The sequence below is a fragment of the Aotus nancymaae genome, unplaced genomic scaffold (assembly GCF_030222135.1).
Source record: "Aotus nancymaae isolate 86718 unplaced genomic scaffold, 86718_ANA_hifiasm-v0.15.2.pri h1tg000014l, whole genome shotgun sequence".
In the NCBI taxonomy this organism is placed as follows: Eukaryota; Metazoa; Chordata; class Mammalia; order Primates; family Aotidae; genus Aotus; species Aotus nancymaae.
Window position 1 is genome coordinate 20785446 of NW_026988425.1, and position 10492 is coordinate 20795937.

General features: G+C 34.8%; 1 non-coding gene and 1 pseudogene across 1 annotated transcript; one reads left to right on the forward strand and one right to left on the reverse strand.

Moving 5' to 3' along the window:
- Positions 1-379: 379 nt before the first annotated feature.
- Positions 380-1660, reverse strand: LOC105733006 (serum response factor-binding protein 1-like; annotated as a pseudogene).
- Positions 1661-3880: 2220 nt separating this feature from the next.
- On the forward strand, positions 3881-4022 carry LOC135274918 (U4 spliceosomal RNA). Its single transcript, XR_010342663.1, has one exon. It is a non-coding gene; the product is annotated as a U4 spliceosomal RNA (small nuclear RNA).
- The last annotated feature ends 6470 nt before the right edge of the window (positions 4023-10492 follow it).

Consider the following 10492-nt stretch of genomic DNA (forward strand, 5'->3'; position numbering starts at 1 on the left):
AACTGAAGGATATTACTAAAAATCAATTTAAGTACATATTAGATTTGTGAAAAGCTTAGGTAAACATAACTTGAATTTACTTAAAAAAAAAAGAAATACAAAAACATTCTATAATTCCCCCTAAGATACTTATTTAAATAAAAGTTTAAGTAATAGCCACATGATGTGGGGTGAGAAAGCGGGACACGGTGGTTCACGCACCTGTAGTCCCAGACCTTTGGAAGGCAGAGGTGGGAGGATCACTTGAGCCCCGGAGTTGAAGGCTGCAGTGAGCTGTGATTGCACTATTGTACTGTAGCCTGGACAACACAGTGAGACCCAGTATTTAAAAAAAAAAAAAAAAAAATTAGATAGTAAAGTTTACAGGAAGAGGCACTAATTATTCATCAAAGGTAATTTTTTTCTCTCGAAACACAGCAGTGTTAGATTGCTGTTCTTTTTGCCTTCTGCTTGCTTCCCAAGAAGGATGAAGTGGAGGAAGCTGCAATTGCTGTTTTGTATTTTCAGGTCTTCTTTGTAGCTTCTTTTTAAACTGATTCTTGATCTGAGTTTCATTCTGTGGAAAATACAGGGATCTGGTTTTTGGAATCTGTTCTTCATAATTTCTTCTAGAGCTTTTAGATCCTAACAGAACACTGACTCTAACTTTCTGGTTTTTGTACTTGGCTTGGTTTTGTCATTTCTTGTAACCCCATGAGTTTCAACTGTATCTTCTTTAAGTAACATTTTTCTTGAGCCGTTTTTGTTCCTTAACTGAAGAATGACAACTACTTTCCTTCTTTCGTGTCCGTCTGAGATTCCCAGTGAAGAAGTCATCACCATTATCACTATCTTCATACAGGGAAGACTGTTTGTAAAACTTTTCTTTTGTGCTATCATCATCATCAAAATACTCCTCCTCTTCATGTAATTCTCCGCCGTCACTGTTACCACAGAGTGAGCTACCAGATCCTTTGTTTGTTTGTTTGTCTTAGTGTTTTCAGTTTTGGGTCAGCAAGTGTCTTCTGGGACTCAATGGAAACTACAGAATCCTTTTCTAAAGACATCGACGGAGAATTCGGAACACTCACTGCTTTAGGTCCATGCTCCGTCCTGGCTACTTTTTCCTTTGAATTATATATTGTTTTCTTTGCCAGTATTTTGGTTTCTTTCACTTTTTGCTCACTGATAATAGTTCCTTCATGCTGTAAATTACTTCCATTATCCTTTACATACCAAGTATTCTTAGAATGATTGTCCTCTGAAGCATTATTTGATGATTCAACTTCAGCAACATTTTGTCTTGTGTCTTTAAAGGCTTGGACAGCAGCTTTTAACACATCTATCTTTTTCTTCAGAAGAGGATGTGCTGCTAGTCTGGCAATTGCGCTTTCAGTTGCAGTACAATCTGGCTTTTTGCAGATTTTTTCGAAGTTGTTATCACCAAGAGCAGATCAGGTTTCAATACCTTCGTGGCATGGATTTCCTCAAGCAATCCTTGTGCCCACCTTTGGGATTTTAACAGTGCATCTTCAGTACCCTTTTTTGACTTCAGTCTGCCAACACACCTGACAGGTTTTCAGATAACCAAAACTCAAATTCTCTTCATTTCTTTTCTCATCTTCACGACCTCCTTATTGAGGTTCAGAGTTCCCGGCTGACCAATCTTAGATGGAGGAATATCAGGTAAAATATACTCTTATCACAAATAAATCCAAATTGTGAATGCTTAAATTGTGCTTTACAGAATATAAGAATTTAAAAGCTTCACAGGAAAAATATTAATACTGTTTACAGGATTCCAATATGTGAATAATATTTACATTACAGTTTCATATGAACCTTTTACTTCTATTTAGTGTGCCATCACGTCACTGCAGAGTTGTGAAAAGGAGAGCTCTCCTAGTTATGAACAAAGAAACGTGTTTTACTGGAAGCTAAGTGGAAGATTGAGCATGTGGAAATACCTGGGCATGCAGTGAAGACATAGTTTGCATCTCCCCAGTCCACATAGCAAAGTGAATGTGGTTCGCGTCCATTTATGCAGGATATTCTAGAAAACCAAACTGAAGCAATGTTAGTATGCATTTTTAAAAGAAAACTAAAGGAAAATAACACCTACTCTTTATTATGTATTAAAGCAACAATTTCATTCTATTTTAGTGGACACTGTTGTTTATTATCGAATTATTTGCTTGGGCAGGAAGATACAGGGTTTTTCCATATGGGTTGTGTCTATGTTTCCCATGAGAAAAGTTGAAGACAAATCTTACCATTCTGTCCAAAGTCGATTGAATCAACATGTGTACGTTGAATCTAAGGAGCTGCTAACCTACTGGCTGGATGTTGTGTGGCTTGCCAATAGAGTTCTGCATGACAGGAACAACGGTCTTAAGTGGACTAATCAGAGCTATTAACGCATATGCGGTGAAGGCAGGAGCTTTTCCATAGGAAGGGCTGTATCGTTTTGCTAATAACAATGCCTGACACAGACTAGTGATTTCTTGAAATATAGCATATTCTGGGTGATTGAGATGTAAGACAGAGGAGAAAGAGAGCAGCATGTAGCCGAAGTACATGCCGAAAGATGGAATTAAGATGATTCATTAAGCTTAAAACCTGAAGGAGAGAAAGCTGTATATAAGTTGAAGAGTTTGAGTAAAAAGATTATAGGAATTAGATAAGTGAGGACTTGGAGAATAGAGAGAATTTAGAGTGAGGTGACAAGTGTTCTAGGAACAGAGACTGGGAATAGCCACTACGTGGTGATGGGCAATAGCTTGGGAAGAATGCTTATAACATGCAAATTATCTACTTACAAAAGGCCATTACTTCTGTTAAGCAGAATAGAACTAAGTGAAAAGAAAGGAAATTGAAAAATAGAGAAAATTCAGAGAAAACTAGAATCTCTATAGACAACATCAATGCAGCATCAACTATGTGAACAGCTTTTGAGCACAAAGAACTATTGTTTTGACCTTAGAGGCAATTCGGTCTTTATTAGGTTTCCCTGTAGGATAGCTGATGTTCTTTATTCTCTATAATGCTTGTGATGGTAAAAACCTTCACAAATTTATATAATCAATGTATGTTTTCAATCCTTACAACCCAAATAACCAATCACAACTTTCAGTATGTCATTTGAAAAAAAAAAAAAAAGATGATCAGAAGTGTAATTCAATTAGCAAGTATCAGTAGTGGAGTATACATTGTTATTTGTTAATACTAAATATGATTGAAAAATCAAAGTAGATGAAATATGGGAAGCATTATTTTGGAGGAATAAGCTTTATGCCTAAAACATATGTTTATAAAAAATACTTTGTGAATAAACCTATTGTCTACTATGTAAGAGTTGAAGTATCCTGTCATAAGACCTTCCTTAATTGATGAAATGATGCAAAGCAGATAATGTTGCTCCACTTACTGAAGTATAGACATAAACAGAAAATTGTTTCTTTATTTCCATGTTCTGTAAGTGGAGAACTAGAGCTCAAGATTAGTTTTTTGTTTTTTGTTTTTTCCATTTCCCTGGGAACAGAGCAACAGTCTCTCTGGGTCTAAAACATCCTTTTCTTAGTACATCCCACAGCATCATATAGAAATATGTTGCAATCAGTTGCCAAGTCGGATCCTAGCTTAATGTCAGCAATTTTCTTTCTGCAACCAATTTTGCACTCAGCATTAAGAGGAAATATTGAAGGGAGACATACCTTTTATGTTTGTAAAATTTATACTTCTTGGGATAAAAAAACTATATTTATTGTCATGAGATTTTGTGAAGAAATAAGAAGAAAATGAAACATTATAGAAAATATTATATTATTTAACTGTCCTATTCTAAAATACTTTCTAAGCCTGACTATTTTTTGCCAAACTAAATTAATATTTGGATATAGACAGCTTTTCAGAGTGGCAGTATCATAGTCAATGAAGATTATCTGAGGCACAATTATTGCTAATTGGACATAGAAACCACCTTCACTCTTATATATAAAAATTATTACGTGCTACATTAGCTATTTCAGGAGACTTGATAAAAGAAAGAATGTTGTATTCATATGCTTGTCTTCCTGGCTAGAGGATCTGTTTTAATTAATCAGTTTATGGAATTTGGAAAATATTTATAGTATATGTAGCTGAGTGCTCATGTAAATTTTGAATACATTCATACATCTTTTTTTTAAAAAAAGATTGAAATTCAAAACCATTTTCTTACATACTTAGTAGAAGTTGTTATGAGCCAACATTTTTTTGAGCTATACTATTTTAAACATCTAAAGTAAATTATTTCACATATAAAAAGGTTCTTCATTTAAAAATGTATCTTTTAAAATAATTTTACAAGTGATAGCATCTCATTTTAGGAGACGAGGCATCAGTGACAACAGTTGCAGTAACTCGATGCTGAATATGTTTTTAAATACAAGATTCTGTGTTCAGCATTGTACATATGTTATCCAATTTTATCCTGATAATATGCTTTAGTAATGTATTAGTCTGGGTTCTCTCAGACACAACCTATGTATACATATACATATACATACACACAAATAGAAAGAGAAAGATAGAGACATATGGATCTCTCCATTTATTAGAGGAATTGGACCATGTGATTATGGAGGCTGAGAAGTTCCAGAATAGGTTGTCTGCAAGCTGGATAACCAGGGAAGAGGGTAGTGTAGCTCTCTGCAAGTCTTAAAGCTTCAGAACCAGGGATGATGGATGACTGATGGTATAACTCTCAGTCAGAGACCAAAGGCCTGAGAACTCAGACGCCACTGGTGCAACTGCTGGAATCCAAAGACCAGAGAACCTGGAGTGCTTATGTCCAAAAGCAGCAGAATGAGGATGTCTTAGGTCCAGGGGAGAGAGAGCTTTCCTGTGCAGTTTTGTTTTATCTATACCCTAGACCAATTGGGTGGTACCCACCCGCATTGAAGGTGGATGTCCTGCTACTAAATATTTTAACTATAATTTTAATTGTGAAATAAACACTGAATTCTTGTTGCTAATAATCTGGTAAGATCCATCTTAACTATGAAATAAGTACCTGGAGGAACTCCTACATTTTAGGTTTTCAAAGGTTACAGCATTTTGCAGAGGTTTTTTTTTTTGAGAATAACGGAATTCAAACTGTGATTAAAATATATATTTAATTACATAGTATTTATGAATGAATATATATAATAATAATTACTATTTATAATTTTAAAATATAGTAAAGACTCTTTATCCATGTGGTGTTCGTCTGTCTCTTCTATTTTGTTTTTCTTCCCTTCTTGAGCACTCCTTGCTTTTTTACCCATGACCATTGTTTGATAATGAACATATTTGTAGCTTCTCATTTTCAGTCTTTTTCAACACTCTCAGAGACTTTATCCTGCAAATTTGAAGAGGGTTTTCTTTTCCACAATATAATTTTCCAAATGTTGGCTACTTGTTTAATTTGTTAAACCTGCAATTGTTTTGCTTGTTTGGTTCACATGGCAACTCTCTCTAAAACCTGAATCACTGCTCCTTTTGAACTCTTGCTAAAAACATTATCATATTCTCCAGGAGCTGAGGTGAAAGATGGTGTTTTATTCTACTGCTTTGGTAGGAAGAGCCACATTCTTGTCTAATTTGAGTGCAAAACATCTCCTACCATTGATCATCTTTCTGTCAGTAGACATCACAGTCTACTTCCTAACCATTTCATCCCAGGCATTTTGCTGATTACCTCTTCAGCACTCTGGAGTCCACTATTTTGCTATAATTTCTTTAACTACCTGTCAACTCACCCAGGGGTATTTGTTTCATGTTTAATGTTCACCTCCCAAAACAGTCTTTTTAATTGAATAAGCTATTTTTAACATTTCATATTCAAGCTTAACATCCCTTTTGTAATACAGGTATGTGTTAAAAATCACATCAGCCCTGCTGTGCAAAGGTTTATGGCATGTGTTATTTTACATCTTTGTTCCACTGTCTGCCCTAAAATAAAAATCAATAGGTTTTTTGTTTGTTTGCTTGTTTTTAACATATCAACACAAATCAGAGTATTCTCTATGCTCCATTGATACCATTTCATTATTCGTTGGGTAGGCAGGATAAACATGAATTACAGAATTACTATCTTAAGTTTTTAAAAGTTACAGAAGGGTTTGTGGAAAATGATAGAATCCAATCACTGTGATTAAAAATGTGTTTACTAGATGGTATTTAAGAGTGAATGTATATAACAATTGTTGTTGTTTTTAATTTAAAGATATAATAGGGACCCTTATCTAAGTGGTGAGCATCTTTCTACATCCAGCCTGCTTTTTCACCCTTCTAGAGCATTCCTTGCTTTTGTACCCACAGCCTTTGTTTGATAATCAACAACATACATGTTGCTCCTCATTGTAAGTACTTCTCAATATGCAGAGACTTTAGTATATCACTGACATTTATGAAATTGTGATGACTTTGTTAGAGGTTTTTAATTAAAATAAAATTATCATAATCAAATTATATTTTATAATAAAATATTAAAATGCAAATATAATAATAAGGCAAAAACGATAGTAGCATCTTCTTCTAGATTTAACTTAAGGAAGAAACATTAACGTCCTAATATTGAAATCAGAATCTTTTTTTTAATTTTTATTTTAGGTTTGGGGTACATGCAAAGGTTTGTTGTATAGATAAACACTTGTCATGGGGGATGTGTTGTACCTATTATTACATCACCCAGAAATTAAGCTCAGAATCTTTTCCTTTTCCTTTTTTAGCTATATTATTTCCCTTGTGGTGGGCCATAAATCTAAAATTGTAATTAAATGCCCACCATCCAAAAATGGAAGCTTTAAAGACAAGCATGTACTTGTCTTTAAAGGTAAGACACAGAAACGGTCAATATAATTTATACAGAAGTTATATTTTTAATGTGTGTGTGCACATACAAGGTGGAATGACCATTGTATGAGGAACAAACACTCTCCACATTTTGATTATGTGTATTTGAATACAAGAACTTGTACAGAGGTACGTTAAGATGAAAAAAAATATGTTTCTGTTGTTCTGTCATCTCTGTAGCATTGAAATTTCAGCTGCAAAAGAAAGGGTAGGCAAGTCAGAACAATGTTCATATTTCTCAATTGAAATAGTTTTAAAATCTAAGTGAGCACTCAGGGTAGAAAGAGAGACAACTACTTGTATTTATAATCTGATTAAAATTCTGTTTTATTAAACTCTCCACATTATTGCTTTAATAAGAGGTCGTGACCTTAGACTACCTTACACTGCTCAGATAAACCATTACAAGCTTTGCAATTTCTAATTTACTAATCATCAATCTGATACAATTTTCTGTAATTTCTTCACTGATACATAGAGAATTTGCATATAAAAACAATAGGGGAGTTCAAGATGCTATACATTTAAAGTCTTAACTGTGGAAGTGATTTTGCCACATCTAGTAATTCAGAACTAGACCAACACATTTATTTAGTTATATACATGGTGTGGTTTGAAAGTGTCCCCCAAAGTTTATATGTTGAAAACTTAATTCTCAGTGTAACAGTTTTGGGAGTTAGGGCCTAGTAAGGGGTGATTAAATTATGAGTTCTGCCCTCATGAATGGACTAATATCATCATCCTTGGAGTGGGTTAGTTATTATGAGAATGGGTTTGTTATAAAGACAAGTTTGACCCACTCTTGCTTGCTAGTTTTGCCTACTCTTCACCTTCTGCTTTCTGCCATGGGATGACAGAGAATGTAGGCCCTCACCAGATGCCATTGCTATGCATTTGAATTTCCAGCCTCCAGAACCATGAACTGGAGAGTCTGTGAGAGTCTGTTATTAGTATAAAATGAACTAAGTCCCTAAAGTGCAATATGAAAAAAATGAATATAAGATTAATTTCAGACTACCTTTTACTATCTAGTGTAGAGAGAATCAACCCAGAGTAAAACTTAACATTATGTAATGAAGGGTAAAAGGAAGAAATCAAATTAGTGAAAATGGATGCATAGATTAGAACAAAAATCATTTTAAAAAATCAAATGATTGTTCCTAAAGGAAACATAATGCATAGTTTAATTGGGAAACCTCACTGACTATGACATTTATTTTTAATTAGCAATCCAACTAATATATAACATCAGTAACCTTGTCAATAATTATATCCCAAGCTTAGTCATTGTATGTAATTTATAGAACTTTCCATATATGTTGTTTCATACATTTGCAATTTTTTAAAAAATTTAAACCAGTAGTCTAATGTAATAGGAACTATTTCACTGTGAATTGTAAACAGTGTAGTAATTCCTGTAAAACGGCTAATGGACATTGTTTAGGTAAGCAGAATCCAGATAGTTCACCTGAAACAGAGTAAATGTCCAAACACCTTCATAAATAAATAGACTATATCTAATCTTAAAAAGCTGCTAATATGTGTATTTGAGATATAGACCAATGGAACAGAACACAGGCCTCGGAGGCAACACAACATATCTACAACCATCTGATCTTTGACAAACCTGACAAAAACAAGCAATGGGGAAAGGATTCCCTGTTTAATAAGTGGTGTTGGGAAAACTGGCTAGCCATATGCAGAAAGCAGAAACTGGACCCCTTCCTGACACCTTACACTAAAATTAACTCCAGATGGATTAAAGACTTAAACATAAGACCTAACACCATAAAAACCCTAGAAGGAAACCTAGGCAAAACCATTCAGGACATAGGCATAGGCAAGGACTTCATGACCAAAACACCAAAAGCATTGGCAACAAAAGCCAAAATAGACAAATGGGACCTAATCAAACTCCACAGCTTCTGCACGGCAAAAGAAACAGTCATTAGAGTGAATCGGCAACCAACAGAATGGGAAAAAATTTTTGCAGCTTACCCATCTGACAAAGGGCTGATATCCAGAATTTACAACGAACTAAAACAGATTTGCAAGAAAAAAACAAACAAGCCCATTCAAAAGTGGGCGAAGGATATGAACAGATACTTTACAAAAGAAGACATACATGAGGCCAACAAATATATGAAAAAATGCTCATCATCACTGGTCATTAGAGAAATGCAAATCAAAACTACATTGAGATACCATCTCACGCCAGTTAGAATGGCGATCATTAAAAAATCTGGAGAAAACAGATGCTGGAGAGGATGTGGAGAAATAGGAACACTTTTACACTGTTGGTGGGAGTGTAAATTAGTTCAACCATTATGGAAGACACTGTGGCGATTCCTCAAGGACCTAGAAATAGAAATTCCATTTGACCCAGAAATCCCATTATTGGATATATATCCAAAGGATTATAAATCGTTCACTATAAGGACACATGCACACGAATGTTCATTGCAGCACAGTTTACAATAGCAAAGACCTGGAACCAACCCAAATGCCCATCGATGATAGACTGGACAGGGAAAATGTGGCATATATACACCATGGAATATTATGCAGCCATCGAAAATGATTAGTTCACATCCTTTGTAGGGACATGGATGAACCTGGAAACCATCATTCTCAGCAAACTGACACAAGAACACAAAATCAGACACTGCATGTTCTCACTCATAGGTGGATGTTGAACAATGGGAACACATGGACACAGGGAGGGGAACATGATACACTGCGGTCTGTTGGGGGGAAATAGGGGAGGGACAGCAGGGGGTGGGGAGTTGGGGAGAGATAGCATGGGGAGAAATACCACATATAGGGGAAGGGGAGGAAGGCAGCAAATCACACAGCCACGTATGCACCTATGCAACAATCTTTCATGTTCTTCACATGTACCCCAAAACCTAAAATGCAATACAAATAAATAAATAAATAAAATAAATAAATAAAAAGGAATTTCAAAATTAATTTCACTGGAGTTTTAAACCCTTAGAGAAAAATGTAACATTTTACATATATAGTTTTGAATTTAATTTTTTTAACAATTGAAAAACCATACCAAGCTAAGAATTTGCATTTGAACACTGAAATATTCTCTAAGTGGCCTGTTAGTGTATTCAAGTTTCCTCTTAAACCTTTTCATTTTTATATTTTTTTTAACCTCCTAGTGGAAGGTTTGGCTACATAAAATGTGTTTCATAAAGTTCGACTCTGAAGCGTAATGCCAGTAGCACAGTTGCCCCCTATTAAGCTATGAGTGTGCAGCTTTTTGAAACCCTGGATATACTGAACTTAATGTGAGAGGTATATTCATCTGAGACTTGCAAGGGTTGGACAGTGCCCTACCTAAATATTCTTTACTGGGTCAGTGAGTGATCTCCAGCTGACAAGTGTTCGCTGATGTCAGCTAACTGCAAAGAATTGTCTTTGTCTGACAGAAGTATGCCCAATAAAATGTATGCATCTGAATAACTGTCTTAAACTCCACTTCTAGAAAATTCACACTATGAGACCCTTATTAAGAAAATAAGCAACGTTTTTCTGAAATTCTTAATTTTTTTTTAATCAATATAAAACATTTTTTTTCTTTTTGGGCTAGTATTGCAGATTTTGTTTCACAGAGCGTTCT